The 14,521-nt window shown below is 33.0% G+C and overlaps 1 long non-coding RNA gene across 1 annotated transcript in view; it reads left to right on the forward strand.

Annotated features, from left to right (window-relative positions):
• LOC135274155 (uncharacterized) overlaps nt 1-11,133 on the forward strand; it is a 54,678-nt gene extending 43,545 nt beyond the window's left edge. The window contains exon 3 of the long non-coding RNA XR_010341934.1: nt 11,072-11,133. This is a non-coding gene — a long non-coding RNA (uncharacterized LOC135274155). The remainder of the gene's footprint in view (nt 1-11,071) is intronic.
• Nucleotides 11,134-14,521: the final 3,388 nt, after the last annotated feature.

Below are 14,521 nucleotides of genomic sequence, written 5' to 3' on the forward strand. Positions count from 1 at the left end.
TATCACTTTCATTCACAAAAGTTTTACAACAGAAGATTAGTTTAAAAATGTTAGATGAGAGTTAGTCATGGTCCTTTATTTTCATCTGCTGGTTTTCTTTATATTTTTGTCTTTTCCTTTTGCTATTTTGGATAAAGGCAATCTTAATTATTTTCTATGAAAGATTGAGCCTTGTATAATCATTGAAATGATGTGAATATCCCTGTAGAGAAAAATAATTTGAAGCAACTTATATGTGAATGTATTTATCATGGATTTTTGCTCAACTTAGCACAATTAATAATTGTGGGCACAAAGTCTCAGTCACTGTGAAAACATGCAAGTTTAGATGTTATTTCATGAAGCTTTAGCCATTGCACTACGAATACTAAAATAAAATAATGATCACAAATACCTCAGCTTTGGGCATCAAAAAAGGAACTGTCATATAATTCTTTCTGATTAACAAGCTATCAGTGGCTTATTGAAATATTGAGATAAAAATGTTATTATAAACACAATGAATCATGTTAGTGATAAGAAAATTTTTACATTAAAGTTTATATATACTAGGGGAAAGACTCCAAGAGCCATAGACAGCTAACTAATGGTAAGTATTTGCATTAGGGGTCGTTATATTTCTCTACTCACCTACACAAAAAATTAGGTTTCAAATAATCAATAACAATAGTATATAATCACATAATCTTAGATCTGGAAATTTCCTTACTTAAGTGTAAACTGGTCTCAGCTTTCTTCCAAAGTAGGCATGCATCAACTTTAATTTCTGGCAGATGTTTTCTCAATCATATTTAATAAGAAATAAATTCAAATTTGACAACACATTGTGGTGGACTCTCCAATATTTATTCTCTTCCTCCCAAATCAAGTATAGGTTTACTTAATTAGCCTCATTAGGAATGATCCTGGTAATCTTATCTCTTTTGGTTGGTTGAAGAAATTCCTGTGACCAAACTGTCAACAATAAGACACAAAGAGGTATATGTTAAGAACATATATCCCCAATTGCTGTTGACAACTGTTCATTGATCATGATGAGAATCAGGCTTAGAATGAAGCAGACAAAAAGAATAAAAACAAGCAGAGTTGCAAAAAAAAAAAAGTGGATCCTTAAAGACCTGAGTGTGTGACTCATCTAACCAATCCTGAAACCCAAATTACCTCTAAGCATTCTTTTAAGTAAATGAATACATTCGCTTATGGTTTAAGTGAATTTCAGTTGAATTCTCTATTTCAGTAATTGCAGCTGGAAAATGCCAAATAGTAATCAAACCACTCTCTAAATTAAAGGTCCTTCTTTATATGCTTACCACTATGTTAAATTCCCTCTGAATACAATATATATGAAGTGGGCCTCATGTTTTTGCCTTTGAAAAATCCACTGTGACATAGTATACTTCTATTCAAAAATGTGCTATATAATTAATGTTTGAATTTCTCCCTCCTCAATGACCTTGTTTGTTCCAAACACATAGCTATAAAAGACAAATTATCAGAGTAAAAATGATGAATAATATGCATTTACAATGTAATGCATGCCATGGATAAGAGTAGCACTAACACAGTAGACATATAGAGCACCAGACTCAGAAACAAGCAGAAATGTCCAGGAGTTCATATTTTAAGTTAAAAGAAAGGCGGAATGTCAATGCTTTCAATGAGAGTCAGAGATCTAGAAACAATTGTAATGAAAAAAAGTCATGGTTAGATGTTGACAAACTAAACAAAATGAATCAAAGGATACAACACGGTCAGTCTTTCAAGTGAAGCTTATACACTTGATAACTTAGAAATTCAGAATACTTTGGGAGGCCGAGGCGGATGGATCACAAAGTCAAGAGATCGAGACCATCCTGGTCAACATGGTGAAACCCCATCTCTACTAAAAAAAATACAAAAAATTAGCTGGGCATGGTGGCGCATGCCTGTAATCCCAGCTACTCAGGAGGCTGAGGCAGGAGAATTGCCTGAACCCAGGAGGCGGAGGTTGCGGTGAGCCGAGATCGCGCCATTGCACTCCAGCCTGGGTAACAAGAGCGAAACTCCGTCGCAAATAAATAAATAAATAAATAAAGCAAAAATACTCTAAGGGCAGATGGGTAGGCAAATAGAAATTCTAAATGTAAAACACTAGTCAGTGAAATAACAAAAAGATAAATTTTAACAAATTCTAATATAGTCAAGATACAATAATAAGGTAATTAGTGGGTTGGAAAAACATACAGGAAAAAATTGTCTATTATGTAGAACCTTATAAAATATCTCATGAAAATGTAATTAATTGGCCAGACGAGGTGGCTCCTGCCTGTAATGCTAACACTTTGGAAAGCTGAGGAGGGAGGATCACCTGAGGTCAGGAGTTCAAGACCCTAGCCAACATGGTAAAACCACTTCTCTACTAAAAATACAAAAATTAGTCAGGCGTGGTGGTGTGTGCTTGTAATCGCAGCTACTCAGAAGGCTGAGGGAGGAGAATTGCTTGAACCCAGGAGGTGGAGGTTGCAGTGAGCAGAGATCATGCCATTGCACTTCTGCCTGGGCAACAGAGCAAGACTCCATCTCAAACAAACAAACAAACGGTAATGAATTATATACTGCGGAGTACTTTGTCCCTATTTCTTTCATTTAACATAATCTTTACAAGGTTCATTCATATTGTAACATGTATTTTTTTATTGCCTAATAAGTTTCCATTATATGGATGTATCACATTTTTTCCATTTATCAGCTAATGGATATTTGAATTATTTCCATTTCTTGGCTATTATTAATAATAGCTGTGAATAATTGTGTATAGGCTTCTGTGTGAACATATACTTTTATCTCTCTTTGGTATATACCTCAGAGTAGAATTGCTGGGTCATATGGTAACTCGGTAACTCTGTGTTTGACCCTTTAGGGAATTGCCAAACTGCTTTCCAAAGTGTCTGCACAATTTTAGACCCTCTTCTCAATACTTATTATTACTATGCTGTTTGTTTTGTTTTCAACTTTAGACATGATAGTGAGAAATAATATCTCATTCTAGCTTTTATTTGCATTTCCAAAATGACTAACAATGTTGAGCTTGTTGTCATGTGCTTATTGGCCCTTTGTGTAACCTCTTTGGAAAAAAGTAAAGAACTATTGATTTCAATATTTATTTATTTTAAAATTTGGTTATTTGCTTTCTTATTATTGAATTGTAATAGCTTTTTATATATTATAGAGGCAATCTTTTATTAGATATATAATTTGCAAAATTTCTCTCATGCTGTGGGTTGTCTTTCAATTTCTTGTTGATTCCTCTCACAAGTCTATTATGTTAATATATAGAATTTCTTTTTCGTTGCTTGTTTTTTTGTCATATCTAAGAAATAATTGCCTACTCTAAAGTCAAGATGACATACACTCCTTTACTTTCTAAATGTTTTATAATTTTAGCTCTTGCATGTATGTCTTTTATGTCTTACTATTTATTTACACCCATTTCTAGTTCATTTTTATACATGCTGTGAGGTAAGGACCAATTTGGTTCTTTTTCTTACTAATATCAAGTTATTCCAGAACTATTTGTTGAAAAGACTATTTTTTACCCACACTGAATTTTCTTGGCACATTATTCAAAAATAAATTGTCTGTAAATGCGAAATTTTATTTCTGGATTTTTAAATCTAGCCCATTTATTCATGTGACTGCCTATTCTTATGCGAATACCACACTGTTTATTACTGTAGCTTTATAGTTCATTTTGAAATTGAGACCTACAAATCTTTTAACCTCATTCTTCTTTTCAAGATTGTATTGGCTGTTCTGGATCGTTTGAATTTCCTTTTATGTTTTAGAAAAGACTTGTTAATTTCTGCAAATAAATCATTTGATTTTTGATAGGGGTTTTCTTGACTTTGCAGATCAATTTGGAGACTATTGCCATCTTCACAATATTAAATCTTCTGACCCCCAAACATCAGGATGTCTTTACTTGGGTCTTTCTAATTTCTTTTAAAAATGTCTAAAACATTACTTTAGACATTTTTTTTTTTTAAGAAAGAAAGAAAAAGAATAAAGAAGAGGAGGAAAAAGGAAGAGAAAGAGAGAGAGAGAATGGGAGTATTGCTTTCTTGCCCAGGCTAGAATGCAGTTTAATAATGGGTATTGAAAACCTCTTTTATACCAATAATTATACTTGATGTAAACAGGAAGGAATAAGGGAAGAAAATAGCAAACGAGCAGCCAACCAATATTTCATTTAAACCTATGAAATGCTATGCGATTACTCAGGAGTGATTTACTTCCAATTATGTAGTCACTTATGGAATAGGTGTGAGGTGGTAATGTATGTTTTATGTATTTGAAGTGGAGAGTTCTATAAATGTTTATTAAGTTTACTTGTTCCAGGTCTGAGTTCAAGTCCTGGATGTCCTTGTTAATTTTCTGTCTCGTTGATCTATAGAATTGTTAGCTCTTCTTGTTACATTGATCCTTTTGCCATTATGTAATGTCCTTCTTTGCCTCTTTTGCTCTTTGTTGCTTTAAAGTCTACTTTATCAGAGGCGAGAATTGCATCTCCTGCTTTTTATTTGTTTATTTTTACTCTCTGATTGGTTGATAAATCTTCCTCCTTCTCTTTGTTTTGAGTCTTTGTGTATCGTTGCATGTGAGATGGGTCTGGATGCAGCATACCAATGGGTTTTGGCTTTTTATCTGATTAGAATATATATAACTTTAATACTGGCATTTGATGCTAGCTGGCTGTTTTGCCCATTGGTTAGTGTAAATTTTTCGTTGTGTTAATGTTCTTTTCTTTTTGATATATTTTTGGAAAGGCTGATATCTGTTGTTCCTTTATATGTATAGTGCTTCTTTCAGAAGCTCTTGTAAAGCAGGCCTGGTGATGGTGAACTCTCTAAGTACTTGTTTGTTCGCAAAGGATTTAATTTTTCCTTCGATTATAAAGCTTAGTTTGGCTGGATAGGAAATTCTGGGTTGCAAGTTCTTTTCTTTAAGGATGTTAAATATTGGTCCCCACTCTTTTCTGGCTTGTAGGGTTTCTGCTGAGAAATCTGCTGTAAGTCTGATAGGTTTCCCTTTATGGGTAACCTGACCTTTCTCTCTGTCTGCCCTTAGTATTTTCTCCTTTATTTCAACCCTAATAAATCTGGCAATTATGTGCCTTGGGGTTGGTCTTCTTGAAGAATATCTTTGTGGTGTTCTCTGTATTACCTGGAGTTGAATATTACCCTGCCTTGCCAGGTTGGGAAAGTTTTCCTGAATGATATCCTGAAGAGTATTTTCCAACTTGGATTCATTCTCTTCATCACATTCAGGTACACCTATCAAACGTAAATTAGGTCTTTTCACATAGTCCCATATTTCCTAGAGACTTTGCTCATTCCTTTTCATCCTTTTTTCTCCAATCTTGTCTTCTTGTTTCATTTCACTGAGCTGGTTCTCGACTTCTGATATCCTTTCTTCTACTTGATCAATTCGACTGTTTAAACTTGTGCATGCTTCGCGAAGTTCTCGTGTTGTGTTTTTCAGCTCCATCAATTCACTTATATTCCTCTCTAAATTGCCCATTCTCGTTAACATTTCGTCAAACCTTTTTTCAAGGTTCTTAGTTTCTTTGCATTGGGTTAGAACAAGTTCTTTTAATTCACAGAAGTTTCTTATCACCCACGTTTTGAAGCCTGCTTCTGTTACTGGAACACACTCGTAATCTATTAAGCCTTGTTCCGTTACTGATGAGGAATTGCGATCCCCTGTAGAGGGAGAGGCATTCTGATTTTGAGTATTCTCTGCCTTTTTACGCTGATTTCTTCCCTTCATTATATATTTTTCTGTCTGTTGTCTTTGTAATACCAACTTTCTAACTAGGTCTCTGAGCAGACGTCCAACTTGTTGATTCCCAGCGCCGAAATCTGAGCAATCCACTGCTCCGGCCAAAACAGCGGTGTTAAGATGGATGGTGCTTTTCTGCTCGGGAATCTCCGGACTCTGCACCAAAAACTGGCGCGCTAAGGCACCAGCAAAACTGCCGCGCCGGCCACAAGTGTCGCCCTGGCGACACGTGGGGCTCCTCTGCTGGGAATCTCCTGGTCCGTGAGCAACAAATATTCGTCTGAAAGTGTGGCATCCTCTCGTTCTCTGCGCTTTCACTGGGAACTACGAGCCCAAGCTGCTAGTGGTCAGCCATCTTGGATCTCTCAATATATATTAGGAATAATATAATATTCCTAAATACTATATTATTTTTGATGTCACTACAAATTGAGGCTTTATTTTTTTTTTTTTTGGTTTTCATTTCATTTTTGGTTTGTTCATTGGTACTGTATAGAAATAGATTGGTGTATATTTACCTCGTATCTTACAACCCTATTAAACTCACTTATTAATTCTAAAAGTTTTTTTCTTTATACCAGATCACATAATCTAAATAGAGACATTTTTACGTCTTCCTTTCTAATATAGATGCCTTTTATTTCATTTTCTTCCTTAATTGCACTGGCAATTAAGTTCTACTTGCAGAACGATATCAAATAGATGTGGTAAGACCAGATATCTTTCTCTTATTCCTGAGATTAAGGAAAAATCATTCAGTCTTCACAGTCAATTATAATTTTATCTGTGTATTTTGCATAATGCAAAACCAAGAACACAGAGGAAGAGACAAGAACTGCTGACACTTGTTCCCAGGGAACAAAACTGATCCTCAGGAAAAAATCTGGCAATGTATATCTAACTACATATAAAGCTTGTTATAACCTGTGCCTTCTATTTGCCTGTTTTTTTTTTTTTCCCTTCTGAAATGAGTTATTTTGCAGTTACCATTTCTTTCACTATTGTAAGTTGGATGTGTTGCAGATCTTCAGACCTAAAGAGATTTATATCTATCTGGAATTGATCTAGATAATAAAACCTGAATGCCAATTTCGGCCTAGTCTGATGAAAGGAAGCTTTAGTATTTGTTGAAAAGAGTGGCTGTATTTTACATGAGAGAGGAATTTGAATAATTTGATGAACATAGGAAAAACTGTAATGTATTTGAAAATGAAGGAAATTGTGTGTGTGTGTGTGTGTGTGTGTGTGTGTGTGTGTGTTTTACTGGGCTCAAAAAATAAGTAAATAATAAATAAATAAATAAATAAATAGTAAAAAAAGAAAAAAACATTAAGCTGAAATTACAAAGGTAGAAGTAATTATAAAGCAGTCTATTCTCCCTTGAGGCACAAAGCCAATACTTTGAAATCAAATTTTATGAATTAATTGATACTCTTGTAAATGAACCTTCAGGTCAAACAAAGCTGAACAGATCTCTGATAGGCTACCTTATAAAAACAAGAGGGCGATGTTTACAGGATCTATGCCTTCATCAAAAGGGAAGCTCTGGAAAACTTTTGCCTGGCTGAAAGCTAAAGGCAAAAGGAAGGCTATCATTAGGCTGTCTGTTTTTATAACTGAAAAATCTAAAAGAAATAAATATATTTACAGTAATAATGCTTTCACAAAATATTTGAAGCCATAATCCTACCTTCAAATGAAGCTGGGTCTTACAGTTACGACCACTCCTCCTTACTATGTCAAGTAAACTTCATGTCAAGATCTTAAATTTAAGAACATTGAGTTATGTGTATTTCTGGAGTGTGGCAGAAGCCAATACAAAACACCTTGTAGAAAAACTTCTTACTTCTTCTCTCAAAATTTACTCAAAGTAGCCAATTAGAATGATAGAACCCAAACCCACTAAATTAGTAAAGAAATAATAAACCTTGCAATGACAGTAATATTAAAAATAAACAACTACTTGAGGGAATTGCTTTAAACTTTCAGATATTAGAATAATCATATATACTATACAAAGTAACCATGTAGAAATAAAATTTTTGAAATAGCCATGAATGAATCTACTCCAAATTACCACTCATAAATAGAACAAAAGAAACATAAAAATGACAATAATCAAAATAAAATATATTTAATGGGTTTGTTTGAATAACAACTTAGATATAGCTGACAAGACAATTAATTTATAAAATTATAAGAAATTATTCAGAATATGTGAAATATAAAATATGAAAAATTAACGAATATACATAATAGAATGAGGCATGCCATAGGTCTAATAAGAATTTCCAGAGGGAAAAAAGTAGGAGAAAATTACTCAAAATGAAATTAGTAAATTTTTTTTCCAAACCTGCTGAAAGAATAGAAACTACTAATAAACTAACATAAACTATTGCAAGTAGAATTAATAAAAGTAAATCCAGAGCTAGATATAATATGGTGACACTTTAGAACACCAAACACAAAAAAAAACAAATAGAGAAGACACCACCACCAACAAAAAATACAAATAACATTATAACAGTTTTCAAACAACAGCATTGAAAAAATAAAGACAAAAGACTATGTAATAATACTCTCAATTGTTAAAGAAAACAGCTTTCTTCCTGACATAATACTTTAATTGCCTAAATAATTATTCAAATTGGAGAAAATAAATATATTTTTCAGAAACCAAAAAATTATTGTAAACTGCCACTAATGTTACACAAAAGATAAATTTCTGAAGTTATATACTTCAGTAGAAAGTCAAGAATGATTATCAAAGAAATTGATATAGTTGTGAGTAAATCTAAAGTAATACCATATCAAATGATAATATCTAATCTATAGGGTTAAAAGAAGTAATTCAATATAGAGCTACAATAAATGATAGTGTAGTGTGAACTATGAATAGTGTGTGAAACAGAATTGTTCACATAAATAGTAGCAACATTGATTAATTTTGGATTTTTCATGGTAGTGTATATGAAATACTTTAAAGAGTCTACAAATAAAATAGTAGTAAAATATGTTGTTTCTAAACTAGTGGAGAGAAAAAAATTAGAAAATTTAATTCAAAAATTATTTAAAATGGGAAAAATATAAAGTGGAAAAATCTGTGCCAAAATAAGTCAATGTACTACAATAATCAAAACAAATTTAAATGTACTGAATTTACTAGTTAATAGAATTTATCAGATTTGATTAAAAATTCACCTATTTCCTGTTTTTAGGAAAAATATAAATATTAGAATGCGTAAGATTGTGTATGAAAATATTGAAAAACAAAATGCCAGGCAAATGACAAGCCGATGATACATGGGGCATTTATATTCACATCAGACACAAAAAAAGATACTCATCAATAATAAACAATTTCAAACTTGATGCACCCAATAAGTAAGTCTGAAAATATATAAAACAAATCTACATCATCCTAGAAGAGATAAACAGATATTTTAAAATTATGATTAGTCCTAGAATCAAAGTTATATGAGATGTAAACAATTAAAATGAATAATTTATATAAGATTACAGAAATCTGTACCAATGAAACAATTTATATTTGTTTCTCATATATGAGATTTTTATTAAAATTCAGCATACTCAAATTAGTTGTCCATACAGGCTACCTATGAAATGGGAAAAAATTGCAAACCTTGTATCTAATACAGGGTTAGTATCCAAGATATATAAGGAATTCAAGAAGCCCAATAAGCAAGAAAACAAATAACCTAATTAAAAAATGGGCAAAGGATCTGAATAAATTCTCAAAAGGAGACACATAAATTATCAACTCGCATACAAGAAAATGTACAATATCACTAATCATCAGGGAAATGAAAATTTAAAACACAATGGAATATCATCTCATACCTGTTACGACTGCTATCATCTAACAGAGGAAAGATACATGTTGACAAGGATATCAAGAAACTGGAGACCTTGTACACTGTTGAGTGGAATGTACATTAGTAGAGCCATTTTGGACATAGTATGGAGGGTCTTAAAATATCAAAATATATAACTACTATAAGATTTAGTAATTCTATTTCTGCTTATCTATCCAGAAGAAATAAAATTCATATATCTTCATTTTCAGGTTCATTGCAGCATTATTCACAATAGCTAAAATAAAAAGTCAGCCTAAATGTCCATCCGTGGACAAATTAATAAAGAAAATGTGGTGTACATACAAAATCGAATACCATTCAGACTTTGGAAAAAGAAATCCTGTCATTTGCAACAACATACATAAACCTAGAGGGCATTATGGTAAATAAAATAAGCCAGACACAGAAAGATACTAGATCCTCTCATTTTTATGTCAAATCTAAAAAAGACAAACCCATAAAAGCAGAGAGTAGAATAATGGTTACCAGGTGCTGGGGTAGGCAGTGGGATGGAAGTGGAGAGATGTTGGTCAAAGGACACAAAATATCAGACTAAGGAATAAATTCAAGAAATCTGTTATACAACATGATGGCTATAGTTAAAAACAATGTATTGCATACTTGAAAATTACTGAAAGTAAAATTTAACTGTTCTCATCATAAAAGATAATTAGTGAGGAAACACATATGTTAATTAGCTTTATAGTGCCACTCCACCGAAATGTCTACATTTTCATAAACATCATGTTTTACATCAGCCATATATATATAATTTTAATTTGTTAATTAAAATTTAAGGTATTAACTTAAAATAGCTCTCAATACTTTTCACAGGGTTGCATGGAAATTAATGTTTCCAACTAAGTAGAAAAAAAAAATAGCAGAAATGCCTCAAAAAGGTGCTAAAAACAGAAATACATTATTTTTAAACATGCCAAACAATAATTCTCTGATGCTGTCTACTTAAATATATTAAGAGAGCCAATAACCATTTAGTTGCTGAACCAATTCTGGAATTGGCCTGATGTTACCCTCTTTTTATATAAAAATCAATGTTGTTATTATTTAACCTTTATAGTTAATTCTTATGCTGGCAGTTGTAAATAATCGACGTCAACTTTGTGTATAAATCACTGTTTGATAATACCAGATATTAGTAATGCTGAGGGGAAAGTACATTTTTCTACAGGCTGAGTACACAGGCAGTCAGAAGTAAGTTGGTGTTATTTATTAATCATTAGAATATGATATTAAATATTTTATACAAATTTAGTTATATTCAATTTTTATATAAATTGCTATTTATTGCCATTCTCTACTCCTGAATGCCACAAGAAAAAAATTTTCTCCAAATATTTTTCTCTTCTTTCCAGATATCATTCAACTTGAGGAAAAGAACTGAACTAACCCAACTGATGAGTTTGAGAGAAAAAACTGCACACATGCAGGTGAACAACTTTCTTTCTCCCTCGAGTGTCCGTCTGTCTATGGACTTAGAATTCTTTTCTACTTTTCCGTGCCACTAGTTTTAGAGGACTGATGGGATGGCAGATACGTTGCAATTTTAGATAGTAAGTTAAATTCAAACAAGTGTTCAAATCTTTTGCTTGGGCCAAGAATATACAGTTTTAAAAGAAGAGTTATAGAAATTGGGATAATACCTTTTAAACAAAAATTGAAACGTTTTACATGACAAAGGTGAGTGAATTTAAACTCTAGTGGTGTTTCTTAATGATAAACCCCAAGCAATTTCTTGAATTTGATTGCTTGTGATTGCCTCTTTTGTACAGTAGGACTGCTTTTACAATTGTGTGACAGACACCTGGGCAATGTTGATTGACAATTGTCCATGGATTTCCTACCTTTCTTCACAATTTTGACAGTACTTATTTCAGATAATCTGTTCAAATATGTTTGTATAAAACATAATATAAATATAGTTTTGGAATATAAACGTAATTTCTCCCTCTAGGAGACAGGGCAAATTTATTTGCTGTCTAGGAGACTAAAGACAATGTCTTCCTCTGGGCAAAGATAGGGCGCACATGCTACTAGTCTTCTTATAAAGTTGAAAGTGTTTTAAGCTGTGGTTTCGCAACCATGACACAAATTTACTATGTGTGCAGTTCCTACTTGGGCCATTTCTCATCCTCCTGTGGGAGACGAAGTAATGCAAACATAAAGCTCATGTTGCCAGTGCCACAAGTGATAAAGTCCTTTGTCTCTAACCTAGGAATCTTGCTTCTTCTACCAGTATCTATGAAATCGTGGATGGTTAATTTGTTAGCTCATAGAGTGAAATATCAAACCATTCTCAGATCTTAAGGAAAGAGGCATTAAGTCCTAGGTCATATGCTATTTTGATGTTTTGATGGTTGTTCTGATGTCTATATTTACAGAAAAATAAATTTTTAAAAATTCTATGTAGAAGTTACAGTTTAACAAAAGGTCTATAGGTTTCAGCAGAGCAAGGCTTTACAAAAGGTCTGAATAAGATTAGAGATCTCAAAAGCTAAGAATGGTATAGAAGGGCTATATTGGCAGCTTCAGACAAATGATAGGACTTTATGTTGATAGTTTGCTTCTGGTGACTTTTGCTATGAAGAATTCCTGTCCTAATTTGCAAATGAGGGTGGAGCAGCATTATAAATCTTTAGTTCTAGGTGAGGAAAACCACCAATGCTGCTAACCTGAAAGGCAGTTAAACTCTACTGGTGCTCCACAACTGGAATGAAATTCTAACTTTACATCATTATTCTCATTCAGTGTTGATACATCTGTTGACCCATTTTTTTTTTTCTTAAAATGACATTCAGGGCCTAAAGAAGAAACTCTGGGAGTGACTATCCTTGAATTAATGTAGTTTGTTCAAGTTTACTCTGTTCATTTCAAGATCTATAAACATAACATTAGTTTTCTGAAATGAAAATTATGACTTTAATCAAAGAATGGGAAATACATTTTAATAATAAATATTCACAAAAAGTGTTTATGATAAGTTCTTCTTACAAAAGTACAAAACACCCTTTGTAAGGACAACTTACTGTATTGGACTGAAGGCCAACTTATCATATTAGATTTCACTGAAACTCCTAAGATCTTTCTAGCCCTTGCCACTAAATGCATTGTTCATGAATCAGTAGCATTGGCACTATTCATGATATATACACATCCTCATCTATTTCTCATACCACAATCCAAGAATTAAAAGTTGCATATTATGAAAACTTTGGAGTATTTTTTACTTGTGTTGAAGTTTGACAAATACAGCCTTAATAGAACCTACATTGTTCCTGGGAATTAGGATTGCTGTGAAAAATCAAAAATAAGCTGAAGTGTTTTGAAAAATGCTTCTTATCAGCAAAGGAGCAATTGAAAACATGAAAAAATAAAGGAAGATAAGTTGATTAAGCTGGAGGTGGAAAGAAGTTTCCTTAGGTGGAAGCATGAACTCTAAAGAACAGACTGTACAAATAAAACAGGAGAGATTAAAGCTTAAAAGTCAGGATAGATTGATCTAAAAAGGCAAAATAAATACTCCTGGTTGTTTAAAAAGATACTTTAGGCCAGGTGTGGAAGCTCAAGCCTGTAATCCCAGCACTGATTGCTTTAGCTCAGGAGTTCGAGACCAGCCTAGGCAACAGGACAAAATCCTGTCTCTACAAACAAAACAAAACAAACAAAAAAGCACACAAAAATTAGGGCATGGTGGCATGAATTGGTGTTCCCTGCCTCTAGGGAGGCTGAGATGAAGGGATGCAGAAGGCGGACGTTGTAGTGAGCTGATATAGCAACACTGCATTCTAGTCTGGGCCACAGAATGAGACCCTGTCTCAAAAAAAAAAAAAAAAGAACAAACCAAAAAGCTATATTTTACCCTTACTAGGTCAGAAACAGTGTCTGGAGCCCTACAAAATATAACAGAAGACAAGAAAGAATCAGGTCTCAGAGAGCAAACTACAATGACTTTTGCAGAGTCCTTGGGTCCAGAAAACAATTGAGTAGATGCTTCCTAAAGCTACAGATTGAGAATGAAAAATAAACAAACACACCTACACAAGTGTTTACAAAAAATTTGAGCAGTTTTAAATGGACTAGATGAGGGAGACATTGTAAAATATTTAAAGAATTACTAGGTGAATTTCAAGGTGACTCCATTTTTGTCTATGTGAATCCTGATATTTCCTGAGTGTCCTAAGGATATACAATTATGAATATATGGAATTAAAATTCTACGAGAAGACAAATAATAAAATATGTTAAGAAGACGCTAGATAGGACAATAATAGATGGAGGCAGGGCTAGAGTTTATGGAGAGAATACTCCATGGGAAAAACCTTCTAGGTGGAATTATTCAATGAATGTAAACACATTTTTTGAATAGCAGATGATTTGGTAGGTACAAAAGGTACTGATAATGAAACCTCATTTGAATTATGGGAGATCCCTCAATTTCAATTCTTAAAGGATATGTTGGAACAATGTCTGAGACAGGAAGCAAATGGAAATGGAAATTTAAAAGGATTCAAACAAAAACTACCTTGGATAGGCAAAGGCAGAGTTGAACTACAAATGGTTTAAGCTATTATAATTTCAACTAAGCCTTCCAAAAGGGAAAGAAAAACACTAGAGACATATCTCACTATAGAAAAATTGCTACTGTAAAAAAATGTTCACCAGAAAGAAATGCTATCAAATTTCTGCATTATTCAAAAGAACAAAAAAGACAGCATGATAAGAAGCACAGCAGATGCAGCTTTAGTTCAGAAAACCCTAGTGGATAAATTTCCAGCTGAAACAAATGTGTGGTTGGGAGAAATCTG

This window comes from Aotus nancymaae, unplaced genomic scaffold, assembly GCF_030222135.1.
Source record: "Aotus nancymaae isolate 86718 unplaced genomic scaffold, 86718_ANA_hifiasm-v0.15.2.pri h1tg000011l, whole genome shotgun sequence".
Classification (NCBI taxonomy): Eukaryota; Metazoa; Chordata; class Mammalia; order Primates; family Aotidae; genus Aotus; species Aotus nancymaae.